Raw genomic sequence first — 16,301 nt, 5'->3', positions numbered from 1 at the left:
GGACAAAGGCCTCACCAGCCAGGGAGGGCAGATCAAAGACTCTAAGAAATGCCTGGTAGTGGGTGTGGGGGTGGGGGGGGAGGCCTCTGTCTTCCCACCCCCACCCTGCAGCAAGGCTGAGGCTGGGGCCCTCACACCACCTCTAAGGAGGATTGGGAGAACAGGAGAGGAGCAGTGTGCTCCAGGGGTGTGGAGAGCCCCTCCTCTGGAGCTGAGCTGAGCTGAGCCAGTGCCTTGTCCCTCCAAGCTGTTCCAAGGCCACCCCAGCTCTAGCATTTGGGAAACTTGACTGTGGCACCAGAATGTGCCCTTGGACGTGGTGCTGGAACACAGGAGTCTGGAGTGGTCTCCGCGTGCAGGCTGGCAGAAGCCAGGTACTGTGACAGTCCCATCCCAGGGCAGCTGGCCTGAGTCACAGCGCCCGAGGCTATTCACATCCCTGGAGGAGAGCCAGGGGAGCCAGGCCCTACGTCCCTCCACTCTGGCTCTGCTCCTTGTATCTTGGGGTCATGTCCTGAGCTTGAACTCCATCTGTGACAGAGCTGCTACCTGCCCACCGGCGCCAACCAAAGTGGTTGTCATAGTGACTTCTTACATCAGACCTCACCTGGCAGCACCCATGGGCTGGGTGGCGGAGCACACAGGCTGCAATGTGCAAGGACCGGAGTTCAAGCCCTACCCCTTCCTTTAGGAGGAGGGGCAGCTTCTCAAGTGGTGAAGCAATGCTACAGGCGCCTTTAGTTTTTCTCACTTTCCTTTCTAAAAATATTATTATTTTATTGTTGGATAGAGGCGGATAGAAACAGTGGAGATCCTTGAGGCTAGTACTTGTGTGCTTAGTACTATGTGTGCTTAACCAGGTGCACCACCGCCCGGCCCCACCTCTTCCATCTGCTGCAAATGACCAGAAGCAATTTGGAGGCTGCTTTGGTTTTGTCACAAACCCTTCTTGATTGGATTATGTTTTCCTTTGAGGATCTCCAGCACTTTGAACCCTCAGCCACTGAGCTATAAGGCTCTGGCTCCTGGCAGCTTGTTCAGATCCAGAACAGAACATATACATATGCCAGGCTGAACACACTTCCTCTGCCAGTCACATCACTGTCCCATCCGGGGTTCTCCCTCCCTCCAGCTTGAGAGCCACTTTGAGGACCCCTGAATCTGACTAAGGACAGAGGGAGCACTTGTCTTTCACTAGCTACCCTATGGCCTGAGAAGAGGGTCAGAACCCAAGAGCTCAAAAAGGCTTTGAATATTTCACTTTTTGAAATCTGCTCAAATCCACTCGGGACCTAAACTCAATTAATAGGGTCACTGGCAGCAGTGACCTGCCCGCTTGGCTCAATATCCTGGAAGAAGAGTCTGGCCTGTGCTCCGTCAGGGGATTTGAGGGCTGCTCAGGGGGGTAGAGGCACACCTGCCAATAACAGAAAGTTTAGGAAGCCCCTGACTGGGGCTTAGGAAAAGACAGCATCGCACAGTCAGCTTTAGATAGCATGGATTTCAGAGCAGGTGACATGTAAATACAAAGTTTGAAATGAACCTAAACTCTGACACCATCCAGACAAGACTTTTATCCCACCTGTTTGTTAGCTCAAGCAAAAAATAAATAAATAAATAAAGTCATGGGCCCCTTGAAACACACCTAAATAGACTTCCTAGCTACTTCCCACATGAAGACCCCTGATTTCATCTGCTCTGTTCCTACCTTTGGGTCCCTGGTTATGAAACAATATGTCCTGCTTTGTATCTTACTGCTTTCCAGCCACCAAGTTGCAGATGCTGTTATGATGCCAACCTGACCTCCCTGGGCAGACAACCTCACCCATGTTTCCTGGAGCCTCCATCCCCAGAGCCCTGCCCCACTAGGGACAGACAGACACAGGCTGGGGGTGTGGGTCCACCTGCCAACACCCATGTCCAGCGGAGAAGCAATGACAGAAGCCAGAACTCCCACCTTCTGCTCCCCATAAAGAATTTGGGTCCCTGCTCCCAGAGAGATAAAGAACAGGGAAGCTTCCAATGGAGGGGAGGGGACATGGAACTCTGGGGGCGGGAATTGTGTGGCATTGTACCTCTGCTATCTTACAATCTTATTAGTCATTATTAAATCATGAATAAATCTTTTTTTAAAAATTTGAAATGAACATCAGGAAGAATGATAGTGGGGAATGAGTGTCCTTTAATGCTTTGTCTTGGAAGAACTATTGCCTATTTCTTGTGTATTCCTCTAGAATTATGCCAGAAGACTACAGATGCTTGTCTGTACAATGAACACAGCCAGAGGCAAGCTGTACATTCTTTCTAACTGATGGTCCTTCTAAACCGTCAGGTACAAGTTCACATCCCCTTGTCAGCTAGAACATAATGTATACTACATGTGTTTGCTCTCTCCTGGGGGATGCTTCCATTTTTGTTGTGATAGACAACACTGTAGAGAACATGGAAGGTTTACATGTGTTGTCACAGACTGGAAGATGCATTTTTAGACTCTTTTCATTTTGTAAAGCTGGCCAAATTCCCTCCCCAGGAGATCGTTCTAAACACCAGTCCCATAAGCAGCACATGTGAAGCAAGACGTCCGCAAACCCCGCCAGCATGGTCCTGTACCGGACTAGACAGAGACACTGACACTTCATTCGTTTGAACCAACATCCAACACAGGAAGGAAAACACTCAAGAGGTTTACCACTTAGCAGATCGTAACAGTTCGCATCCTTGTAAAATTAAAGCCCAGGCCAAGAGCTAGACCATCAGCAGTACTGCCAACATCTTTCCTCATGCTACGCAGAGCAACGGACCGAAAGTCTTTCAGTTCTCGTACTAGTCACAACTTGCCCTGCGACCCAGTGGGGTACTTCCCTCACTTCTGTCATCTGCATTCATCTTGGTCTTGACCTTCACAGAAAGGGGATCGGATCGGCCAGTGAAGTGATGCCAAGTGTCACCTCCCTTACACTCAGCTTTCTCCAGTAAGGACTTCCATCCTGCAGAGGTATTTATACCACGTGTTGTGCAGTAGTCCATCATATACAGATGCAAGTGTGTTTCCCCCTTGTCTGCTGATGGATATTGGGTTGTTTCAGCTTTGAAGCTACAATTCGACATTCCTGCTGTCTCGTGTGTAAGGTATCTTTCTTTGCTGGACATAACTTATCCAGCAGGCATGTTACATTTGGAAGCCACTAGTAAGTAGTTTTCCAAAGCCTGTTCTAATGGACAGCCTTCCTGCAGTGCGTGCAGGCGTCTGTCATTCCCCAGCCTTGCTAGCACCCTCTATTATTTGTCTTTTTCATTGTACTCATTTTTGTAGGCATATAGCAATATCACATTCTAGTTTTAATTTGTGTTTCCTTAATAATTAAGAAAGACAAAGACCATTTTGTTTTCTATTAGCTGCTATATGTCCTATTTCTGGAAAGTTCTCATTCATCTTCTTTTTCCTACCGGCCTTCCTTCCTTCCTTTCAATCTTTCTTTCTCTCCTTTATTCCCTTTTTCTTTTTTGATAAAGACAGAGAGGTAACAGAGGCAGAGATGGAGAGTGAGAAAGGCCACAGCACTGAAGCTTCTTCCTTCAGCGGAGCGGGGGCCAGACTTGGACCCAGGCCATGAAGCTGCAGAGCAGCACAGCGTCCAAGTGAAATGTGCTGCCAGTCCAAGCTGCCTGTCTCACCTCAATTGTCTACCCATTTCTTACTGGTCTTTAGTTCTATTCTGAGTAGAAGTCATAGGAGTTTTGTGCTTAGAAGACTTTCTACTACTCTAACTTATTTTTTTCTTCTTTTGTTGTTGTTTTCAGCTCATAATTATGGCTCATCTTCTGAAGGTGTGAATAGACTTCTCCCCGATATAGACTGACAGAGACTCGCCCTGCATCCTGTGATGTAAAGAACAAAAGCCACCTGATCCAGAGAGCTCACGCACTGGTCTCTTGGCTTTCCTGAATGCTTACCATTTTAAATATTCATAGGAGTTGAAGGTATGCCTTGTGTATGTAGTTCTTTCTTTTTTAAAAAATACTCATTTATTTATTCCCTTTTGTTGCCCTTGTTGTTTTATTGTTATAGTTATTGATGTCATCGTTGTTGGATAGGACAGAGAGAAATGGAGAGAGGAGGGGAAGACAGAGAGGGGGAGAGAAAGACAGACACCTGCAGACCTGCTTCATCACCTGTGAAGCGACTCCCCTGCAGGTGGGGAGTGGGGGGCTCGAACCGGGATCCTTACGCCGGTCCTTGTGCTTTGTGCCACCTATGCTTAACCGGCTGCCCTACCTCCTCTCTCTCTCTCTCTCTCTCTCTCTCTCTCCCTTCTTTCCTTCTTTCCTTTTCTTTTAATTGCCACCAGGGTTATCTCTGGGGCTCTATGCAGACACTATAAATACACCAATCCTAGCAGCCTTATTTTTCTTTCTTCTATTTTATTTGACACAACAGAGAAGGGAGGGGGAGATAGAGAGAAAGAGATACAGAGACATCTGCAGCCCTGCTTCACCATTCTTGAAGCTCCCCCCCTGCAGATGGGGAGCCGGGGCTTGAACTTGGGTCCATGTGCATGGTGGTATGTCTGTACCACTGTCCGGCCCCTCATTCATTTCTGAAAGAAAGAAAGAAAGAAAGAAAGAAAGAAAGAAAGAAAGAAAGAAAGAAAGAAAGAAAGAAAGAGAGAGAGAGAGAGAGAGAGAAAGAAAGAAAGAAAGAGAGAGAGAGAGAGAAAGAGAGAGAGAGAGAGAGAGAGAGAGAAAGAAAGAAAGAAAGAAAGAAAGAAAGAAAGAAAGAAAGAAAGAAAGAAAGAAAGAAAGAGAGGCTGAGGAAATGTTTTAGTCTAGGCTGTCCACGTTCAAGCAGGTATATTCATCCGGAAAAGGACAGAAGGGATAATTAGCATGGTGCCTGCTACCAGAGGCCTAAGAGCTAATCCCTGCCCGACTTTACCTGTCTCATGAGGGCAGGTAGAACAAACATTTGGGGACAGGAAGTTGGCTGTGGGCCAGGTTCAGGCCGCGGCTGTTTGCAGCAGTAGAGTCCTGGAAGAGATAACACGCCCACCGGAAGAAGCAGCTAAACACTTGTGGATTGTGGAAGGGCTCTGTGCAGTGATTTGAGAGTCACAGCTGGGAACTTCCTGTGCTCGGAGGCCATGGACAAGGCACGGTGAAGAGGGAGGCTGAGGGTGCGGGTGGTGGCGCACCTAGTTGAGTGCCCACACATGACACAATGCACAAGGATCTGGGTTCGAGCCCCTTGTCCCCGCCCGCAGAGAAGAAGCTTTGTGAGCAGTGAAGTGGCGCTATGGGCCTTGCTCTCCTCCCCAGGCCCCACCAGATCAGGCTTGCGTGCTGCAGTTTGCAAGGACGTGGGTTCAAACCCCTGGTGCCCACCTGTGGGGGAAGTCGTCACAAGGGCAGTGGTGTAGGCGCCTCTCTCTTTTCTCCATCTTTGTATTCCCTTTCGAGTGCTTTTAAAAGAATCATTTATGTATTCATTTATTGTCTCCAGGGTTCGCACTGGGGCTCAGTACTGGTACCATGAATCCACCACTCCCAGAAACCGTCTTTTTTTTTTTTTTTTTCATTTTATTTAACAGGACCGAGAGAAATGCAGAGAGGAACTAAAGAGGGAGAGAGAAAGAGAGACTCCTGCACACCTGCTTGTAAAGGGTTATTGTTGGGGCTGGTCCGTGTGAGGAATCTGTCACTCCCAGACCTGTTCTTCCCCTTCTTTACTGACATAAGGAGAGACACAGAGGGAGAGGGAGAGGGAGAGGGGGAAGGGAAGAGGAGGGGAGGGGAGGGGGAGGGAGAGGGGGAAGAGGAGGGGGAGAGGGAGAGGGAGAGGGGGAAGAGGAGGGGGAGAGGGAGAGGGAGAGGGGGAAGAGGAGGGGAGGGGGGGAAGGGAGGAGGAGGGGAGGGGGAGGGACAGCCACAGCAGTGCCCCCCCCCATGCAGGGGGAGCAGGAGCTTCAGCCAGGGCCTCATCCATGGTGAGATGTAAACTTTACCAGATGCACCACCACCAGGTCTCAGAACAAGAAAATGTTATGAAAAGTGGATTCATTCACACTCACACACACACACTCACACATACAGACACACACACACACACACACTCACATACACACTCACACACATACACATATTCACTCACACATACAGACACACACTCACACATACAGACACACACTCACACATACAGACACACACACACACTCACACACTCACACACATACACATATTCACTCACACATACAGACACACACTCACACATACAGACACACACATACACACTCACACACATACACACATTCACTCACACATACAGATACACACTCACACACACTCACACACAGACACACACACACAGACACACACACTCACACACATACACACATACACACACATACACACACACTCACACACATACAGACACACACACTCACACACATACACACACACAGACACTCACACAGACACACACAGACACTCAGACACGCACACAGATACACACACACTCACACACACACAGAGATGCACACATTCACACACACACTCACACACACACAGAGACGCACACACACAGACACACACTCATAGACACACAATAACACACATACACACACAGACACACTAACACACATATACACACACTCATACACACACAGTCATACACACACAGACATACACACAGACACACACACTAACACACATGCACTCACACACAGACACACACTAACACACATACACACACTCACACACAGACACACACACTAGCACACATACACTCACACACAGACACACACACTAACACACATATACACACACTCACACACAGACACACACACTAACACACACTAACACACATACACTCACACACAGACACACACACTAACACACATATACACACACTCACACACAGACACACACACTAACACACATACACTCACACACAGACACACACACTAACACACATACACTCACACACAGACACACACAGACACACACATATACACACACTCACACACAGACACACACACTAACACACTAACACACATACACTCACACAGAGACACACACACTAACACACATATACACACACTCACACAGAGACACACACACTAACACACATATACACACACACACAGACACACATACAGACACACACATACACTCACACACAGACACACACAATAACACACATATACACACTCACACACAGACACACACACTAACACACATACACTCACACACAGACACACACTCACACACACACAGACACACTCACTAACACACACCGGATTCCTTGTCTGGGAGGATGTTGTGAGAAGCAGACTCAAGTTCCCAAGCAGGCCTGCTCATCTGTGCTGACAGGAAGCAGGGAGGTGTGGGGAGGATCTGGGAGAGTGTGGGAAGGCCAGGCAGGATGCGGTCAGCATGGGGCTACTCAGAGGCCACGCAGCCCTGAGCTCTGCTGCCAGGGGAGGCCTGTGCGTCAGAGGTGCCACAGGGCCACAGGGCCTCAGAGCCACAGAGACACAGGGCCACAGAGCCACAGGGCCACAGAGACACAGGGCCACAGAGACACATGGCCACAGAGACACAGAGACACAGGGCCACAGAGACACAGGGCCACAGAGACACATGGCCACAGAGACACAGAGACACAGGGCCACAGAGACACAGGGCCACAGAGACACAGAGACACAGGGCCACAGAGACACAGGGCCACAGAGACACAGAGCCACAGGGCCACAGAGACACAGGGCCACAGAGACCCAGAGACACAGGGCCACAGAGACACAGGGCCACAGAGACACAGAGACACAGGGCCACAGAGACCCAGAGACACAGAGACACAGGGCCACAGAGACACAGAGACACAGGGCCACAGAGACCCAGAGCCACAGGGCCACAGAGACACAGAGACACAGGGCCACAGAGACACAGGGCCACAGAGACACAGGGCCACAGAGACACAGAGCCACAGGGCCACAGAGACACAGGGCCACAGAGACACAGGGCCACAGAGACACAGAGACACAGGGCCACAGAGACACAGGGCCACAGAGACACAGAGACACAGAGACACAGAGACACAGGGCCACAGAGACACAGGGCCACAGAGACACAGGGCCACAGAGACACAGAGACACAGGGCCACAGAGACACAGAGACACAGGGCCACAGAGACACAGGGCCACAGAGACACAGAGACACAGGGCCACAGAGACACAGGGCCACAGAGACACAGAGACACAGAGACACGGGGCCACAGAGACACAGGGCCACAGAGACCCAGAGCCACAGGGCCACAGAGACACAGAGACACAGGGCCACAGAGACCCAGAGCCACAGGGCCACAGAGACACAGAGACACAGGGCCACAGAGACCCAGAGCCACAGGGCCACAGAGACACAGAGACACAGGGCCACAGAGACACAGGGCCACAGAGACACAGGGCTACAGAGACACAGGGCCACAGAGACACAGAGACACAGGGCCACAGAGACACAGAGACACAGGGCCACAGAGACACAGGGCCACAGAGACACAGGGCCACAGAGACACAGAGACACAGGGCCACAGAGACACAGGGCCACAGAGACACAGGGCCACAGAGACACAGAGACACAGGGCCACAGAGACACAGAGACACAGGGCCACAGAGACACAGGGCCACAGAGACACAGAGACACAGGGCCACAGAGACCCAGAGACACAGGGCCACAGAGACACAGAGACACAGGGCCACAGAGACACAGGGCCACAGAGACACAGGGCCACAGAGACACAGAGACACGGGGCCACAGAGACACAGGGCCACAGAGACACAGAGACACGGGGCCACAGAGACACAGGGCCACAGAGACACAGGGCCACAGAGACACAGAGACACAGAGACACGGGGCCACAGAGACACAGGGCCACAGAGACAGAGACACAGAGACACAGGGCCACAGAGACACAGAGCCACAGAGACACAGAGACACAGGGCCACAGAGACAGAGACACAGAGACACAGAGACACAGAGACACAGGGCCACAGAGACACAGGGCCACAGAGACACAGAGACACGGGGCCACAGAGACACAGGGCCACAGAGACAGAGACACAGGGCCACAGAGACACAGAGCCACAGAGACACAGAGACACAGAGACACAGGGCCACAGAGACACAGGGCCACAGAGACACAGAGACACAGGGCTACAGAGACACATGGCCACAGAGACACAGAGACACAGGGCCACAGAGACACAGAGACACAGGGCCACAGAGACACAGAGACACAGGGCCACAGAGACACAGGGCCACAGAGACACAGAGACACAGGGCCACAGAGACACAGGGCCACAGAGCCACAGAGACACAGGGCCACAGAGACACAGAGACACAGAGACACAGGGCCACAGAGACACAGAGCCACAGAGACACAGAGACACAGAGCGGTGTTTCAGCTGCTGCCAGTAAAGTGCTGGTGTTTCTGCAGGAAGGGAGGGTGGGAGGCTGACAGGCCAGACGGAGAGGCCTGTCTTCCTGCTGAGATCAGGTTGGCTGTGCCTGCAGTGGCTGGGGTCTGCATCCAGTCCCAGGGCTGAGCGTGAGCCGGAAAGCGGAGCAGGGTACAGGCTCCTGTTTCTAAGAAAGACCAGCAGCGGAAGGTGAGGAAGAGAGCGGGGAGCTAGCAGAATGCTCATGCAAAGAAACTCTCGCCTGAGGCCCCAAAGTCCCAGGTTCAGTCCCCTACACCACCACCAGCCAGAGCTGAGCAGTGCTCTGGTAGAAAATAAACAATGACTAATTAATTAAAGATGAGGGAAGAGGGCAGGGGAGACAGCATAATGACTGTGCAGAGGAACTCCAGTGCACAGGGCTGCAAAGCCCCAGGTTCAGTTCCCTACACCGCCACCAGCCAGAGCTGAGCACTGTTCTGGCAAAAACAGTCATTAATTAATTAAAAGTGAGAGAAGAGGACAGAGGAGACAGCATAGCTGTTACATAAAGAAACTGTAATGCCTAAGGCCCCAAAGTCCCAGGTTCAATTCCCCACGTCACCAAAAGCCAGAGTTAAGCAGGGCTGTAGTAGAAACAGTAAGTAACTGATAAATAGAGACGAGGGAAGACAGCCTTGGTTTGCTCCCCTACTAGGGAACTCAACATCTTTTTTAACACGTGTGACTGCAGGTGGGATAGCCCAGTGCTCGGAGCGAAGCACTCACTGAATGTGGTCTTCATCTCATGACTCTAGAGGTGAACTGAATCCTCTTAGAGACACATTCTGGAAACATGACTGGATCATGGCAGAGAAGACGCAATGCCAAAGACGGAGTTTTCATTCCGACATTAAATTTGGAAAAGCCCAAGGTTTGTATTTGGAGACAAGAAAGGGATTGCCCAGAAGATAGGCCCTAACGTACTTGGGCTAGGCAGTGATGATGCTAGCAGAGTACGTGTCACCATGTGCAAGGACCAGGGTTCAAGCCCCTCATACCCACCTGTAGGGGCAGGGGGCAGGGAGCTTCCTAAGTGGTAAAGCAGTATTGTACATGTCTCTCTTGCTCTCTCTCGCTCTCTCTCCTTTATCTCTTCCTTTGCTCTCAAATCCTCTCTTTTTTTAAAAAAAGATTATTTTATTTTTTCCCCTTTTGTTGACCTTGTTGCTTCTTGTTGTTGTTATTAATGTCGTTGTTGTTGGATAGAACATAGAGAAATGGAGAGAGGAGGGGAAGACAGAGAGGGGGAGAGAAAGACAGACACCTGCAGACCTGCTTCACCACCTGTGCAGCGACTCCCCTGCAGGTGGGGAGCCGGGGGCTCGAACTGGGATCCTTACACCAGTGCTTGTGCTTTGCGCCACGTGTGCTTAACCCACTGCGCTACCGCCTGACTCCCTTAAATCCTCAAAAGAAAGAAGCAGAGAAAGCCACCAGGAGCAGTGAAATACCACGCAAGCACCGAGCTCCAGCAATAACTGTAGGCGGAATAAAAAAAAAAAATTAAAGATGACAGCTTACATAGGTGATCTTCTAGGGAAGCCATAGTGGCTAAGTTATCAAAACACTAAAAATAAATGAAGACACTGAGTGAGCCAGATGAACAAGAGTGCAGACAAGACTCACACAGCTGCTGGTGCCGGCCGGCTGTTCCCGGGACATCCCGTTCATTCACATTTTTTTCTTCAGCTTCGCCGCCCTTAACTGATGCAATGTGCGTGCTCTGTTTACTAGCTGTTATGTGTTCTGGATGTGTCACTCGGCCTCTTCGCCGTCGACTTCCTGTGGGGACTGGATGGGATGCAAGACGCTGCCCAGCGCTGACATACGGGCCTTGGCGCTGGGGGTAGCTGGCATGTCCACACTGACCCATCCAGACAGCTCTGGCTTCTGCATCTGCTGGAAGAACACCACCAGGACCACGAGGAGGTGTCGCAGAGGAAGGAATGGGCCGATTCCGGAAGACTGGAGAGCCCGAGAAGCAGAGTTGGCATGGAGACGTGTTGACTGCATGGAGCTGAGAAAGGTAGATTCATCTCGGGTCCAAAGCTCTATTACAATCAAGTGTTTAAGTGGGGAAGAAATAAATCAAGCTCTCCACTGCCACCGAGTGAGAAAGGCCGCTGGAGCCACACGAGAACTGTATTTCAAATATCTAAGGTCCAGGCAGACGTGTCCCCCATGGATTCCTGTCCCCACCCAGGCAGGGGTGCTCATGTCTGGGGGCTGCCTGCACAGAGGAGAAGACGTGGAGGGAGGGAGGGAGGGAGGGAGGGCAAAGAAGGACAGCCAAGAGCCAGAAGAGCGAGTCAGGAGTGGAACAAGGAACAGAAGTGGAACACATTTGCGTTCCAGAAAGTCAACCCAGTCAGCTCCCAAGGCTGATGGCATGGTTTCAACTCCTGGGCTGGAGAGATGAAGTCAGCTGGGAGCAGTGTAATCCTGATATACAAACCCCAGTCTCTGTTAAAAGAGATAAAAATTTAACTCTAGCACATTGATGACAAGTCACACAGATAAATAAAACCACTAGGTCAAAATGGTTGCTATTTACAAGAGTAAATAAAGGAATATGAGTTATCTCTCTAGTCTCTTGTTCCCTGGCCTTTCTCACTGCTGTTTAAAAATCTGAATTAATGGGCAGGGGGTAGACAGCATACTGGTTCTTTATGCAAACAGACTCTCATGCCTGAAGCTCCAAAGTCCCAGGTTCAATCCCCCACACTACCATATGCCAGAGCTGAGCAGTGCTCTGGTTAAAATAAATAAATAAATAAATACAATTTTAAAAAATCTGAATTAATGTGAAAATTTATGAGGGGGTATACTTGTTTTTTTCATGATGTTCAAAAAACTGTAGGAACAAACTGTCACTACAGGGGCCAGATGCCTGTGTACCTGGTTGAATTTAGTCGTCACAGTGCACAAGAACCTGGGTTCAAGACCCCAGTACCCACCTGCAGAGGAAAGCTTTGCGAGTAGTGAAGCAGGGCTGCAGGTGTCTCTCTCTCTCTTCCTCCCCCCTTTTTATTATTTTTATTTATTGAATAGAGACAGCCAGAAATTTAGGGGGGATAGGGAGAGAGACAGAGAGACATCTGCAGCCCTGCTTCAACACTCACAAAGCTTTCCCCTTGCAGGTGGGAACAGGGGGCTTGAACCCAGGTCCTTGTGCACTGTAACGTGCACTCAGCCAGGTGCGCCACCGCCTGGCCCCGCTCTATCACCTCCTTCACTCTCAATTTCTGGCTGTCTCTATCCAATAAACAACTAAAGATAGTAAGATATATATAAAAGAAAGTGAGTACACAGGATGAATTTGCCAACCCTTTTCATCAAGAGTAATTTGAAGCCAGTGGGTAAAAAATGAAAATGTAGGGGCCGGGCAGTAGTGCACATGGCGCCAAGCTCAAGGATCACCTGCAGGGAGTCCCTTCACAGGCGGTGAAGCAGGTCTGCAGGTGTCTGTCTTTCTCTCCCCCTCTCTGTCTTCCCCTCCTCTCTCCATTTCTCTCTGTCCTATCCAACAATGATGACATCAATGGCAACAGTAACAATAAGGGCAACAAAACGGGAAAAATAGCCTCCAGGAGTAGTGATTTCGTAACACAGGCCCCGAGCCCCAGCAATAACCCTGGGGGAAAAAAAAGAAAAAAAAAATGGATGGGCTGGGAAAATAGCATAATGATCCTACAAAAGATCTCTGTCCCAGGTTCAATTCCCAGCACCACAATAAGTCAAGGCTGAACAGTGCTCTGGTTTCTCTCTGTATTTCTCTCATTGAAATAAATAAAATATTTAACTCGTTAAAAAAATGAACGTGTAAATCTGTGAAAGTAAGATTTGCACTGAAAGTAAGATTTAACTTAAAACCACGGTAGCCAAGGAGGTGAGTTCCCAGGCTGAATGCAGGACTTACATGGACAAAATTCCCATTTTGACCTATAACGTGTCATATGTCAGGGTCCCATAAACAAATTAATAAGTAAGTAAGTCTTTTTTAAATCACCGCCGGAGTCATTGCCAGGGCTCCGTGTCCCCACGGCAGACCCATAGCTCCCAGTGACCACCTTCCTCCTTTTCTTTTCCGTTTCACTTACTAGGACGGAGAGAAACTAAGAGAGGAGGGGAGAGAGACACCACAGACCTGCCTCACTGCTCTGAGAGCCTCCACCCCCCTGCAGGTGGGGAGCAGGGGCCTGAACCTGGGTCCTTGTCGGAGCGTGGTAACCGAATGGAGCACTCCATCTGGTGTGCCGCCGCCCAGCCTCCCAAATCTCTTAAAATTACATTTAATTTTTGAAAAGCAACAATCTTATACTACTAATAAAAGGACCTATACTCCAAAAAAAAAAAATGCTTTTGCTCTCTAACTTCTTTTTTCACATTTTCTTGAGGTAAGAGGCTGCATGTCCCCTCAGGGAGAACAGAAATCCCCGGGAAACTCTTTCAGCCTTTCCAGAACCCAGACTCTGTCCTCTCTTCCCTCAGCACTAGCTCTTTTCAGAGACCACGTTTCAACCACGAGCTGCCTCTGAAGACCATCGTTGTAGAGACAGGGTGTTTGAAGAGCTGAGAATCTGTGTTTTTTAAACGCCATAAGACATCTGTAAGTCTGTTCTGTGTGCTGGACTCATGATCAGACAGCACTCTGATATGTCTGTCCTGACTTGAAGGCCATGCTGCCTTCAAGCCTGGGAGAGAAAGGAAGATGGGATGGCCTTGTATCCTCAGGCATCCCCACTAACTAGATCATCACTTAGTCTGTAAACAAAGATGTACAGAGAGAAGTGCGTGAACTCCTTCATTTTCTAACTTTGCTTTTAGGATGTGAGGGTGAGCTGGCTGCAACACCTGTCACCCCACTGATCGCCAGGGCTGATTCGGCTGATCTGGCTGGCCAGGTGGGTGTCCCCTCCCTCCCTCACCGCCCCGTGTGCGTCCTTCCCAAAGCTGTGTGCTCGGTCAAAGAGCACGGCCTTCCCCCAGTAGAGACCGGTCTTTGGTCGAGGGTATAAGAGTAGCTGCGCTCCCCTGCTAGACCCTCCAAACAAGCTCTCTAACTTTGCCTTTTAATATCTGAATGATACACGTTAAAATCTAATGTTAGGGCTCCCAGCTTTAGTCTTCAAGGTTCAGATTACATTTTTATTAGTAGAAAATTAATGGCTGTGAGCAGAAATTTGATCTTAGTTTTAAAATTGTACTCCGCCACCACCAATTTTCGTTTACTTTTTCTTTTGTGTTATTAGTGATTTCCAAGATTAGAAGATAATGGGGGTGCAGCCGCACAGCACTCACACACCATAGTACTGTGTCCTCAGCACCCAAGGATAACCACTAGAATTCTCCCAAGGTCTCAGAGACGGGCTGGTTACTTTTATTTATTGATTCATTTATTTCTTGCAAGTCCGTGTGTTTCGACTCTCTATATCGCACGTATGCGTGAACCCTACCAGTCATGATGTTTCACTGCCTTACTTCTCTACGCATGCTCACTTCCATTTCCATGCATTTTGACCCGAAGGACATAGCATCGTCCTTTCCCCCCTTTCTGCTTCATTGAGGAGTTTCCGGCTTACAGTACAGGTGTTGGCAGCATAGGTGTCTAGATGACTTTGTCACTTTGACAGCTGCGTAGTATTCCATCGTGTACAGACACCCCAACTTTCCTAGCCGCTCTGTGGTTACTGCTGCGTGGGCACAGCTGTGCGCTGGTCTCTGGACATGTACCTCTGCCTCCTCAGGATAAATCCCAGGAGAAGCAGCTCTGAGCTGCCAGTAGGCTCAGAGCTTTAGCTTTTTATTTTCCACCTTTTATTTATGATTAATAATAATGGGGCACAAGATTGTGATACTACAGTGTAGAGTTTCACCGAAGTCCCTCCCCTCCCAAGTCCCAGAGATGACCACTACAGTTCTCACAAGTCCTAGAAACAGTTTGCTTCTACTTTTTTCTTGCAAATTCACGTAAACCGGCTCTCTAGATGGCGCATTTGAGTGAAGCCGTCTGGAAGCTGTCTCTCATCTCTTCACTTACTTCACCAAGCACCATCCCCTTCAGTTCCATCCACTTTGTCCCAAAGAACATGATATAATATCATCTTTTGCATTCGCAGAGTAGTATTCCACGGACTGTTCAGCCCATAACTTCCTTAGCCAGTCATCTGCAGAGGGGCATGGAGGCTGCCTCCACTCTTAGGCTGTTGTGAATAATGAAGCTGTGAACACAGGGTGTGTGTGTTCCTTCTAATTAGTGTCTCAGTGTCCTCTGGATTCATGTCTAAGAGTGGTATTGCTAGATCATAAAGTTCCATTTGTATTGCCTGAGGACCCTCCATACAGTCTTCCAAACGGACAGCACAGGTCCCTTTTTCTCCCCAACTTTGCCACACAAGTTGTTTCCTGTTCTGTTCCTGCAGGCCGTTCTCACAGGAGTGACCTGGAATCTCAGCGAAGTCTGAATTTTCATTTCTCTAACGCTAAGTAAAGTGAAGCATTTTTCAAATGTCGGTGGGAATGTGTAACCTTGCTTTGGAAAACTGGATTTAAGTCTTTGCCCCGCTTATTTATTGATTTGCTTATTTATTTTTGTCTTTTGTTAAGCTATGTCATTCTTTATAGATGTTTGATATCAGTTGCTTTTCAGATGTGTGGCCAATTTATATTCCCCCGAATGTTGAGGGAAACTCGCTATTCTCTCACAACCTCTATAACACTTGGTGTCTATATTTTCTCTGATATATGGCATTCTCACTGGTGCAAAGTGGCATTTCATTGTTTTTATTTGCATTTCCCTGACCATCAGTG

General features: G+C 49.3%; 1 long non-coding RNA gene across 1 annotated transcript; it reads left to right on the top strand.

The window, feature by feature from the left end:
• Positions 1-618: 618 nt before the first annotated feature.
• Positions 619-12,079, top strand: LOC132538564 (uncharacterized). Its single transcript, XR_009549901.1, has 6 exons — positions 619-2,536; positions 2,574-2,995; positions 3,087-3,188; positions 3,802-3,981; positions 10,183-10,362; positions 11,226-12,079. It is a non-coding gene; the product is annotated as an uncharacterized LOC132538564 (long non-coding RNA).
• The last annotated feature ends 4,222 nt before the right edge of the window (positions 12,080-16,301 follow it).

The sequence above is a fragment of the Erinaceus europaeus genome, chromosome 5 (genome assembly GCF_950295315.1).
Source record: "Erinaceus europaeus chromosome 5, mEriEur2.1, whole genome shotgun sequence".
Classification (NCBI taxonomy): Eukaryota; Metazoa; Chordata; class Mammalia; order Eulipotyphla; family Erinaceidae; genus Erinaceus; species Erinaceus europaeus.
This window is presented reverse-complemented; position numbering and strand designations above follow the sequence as displayed.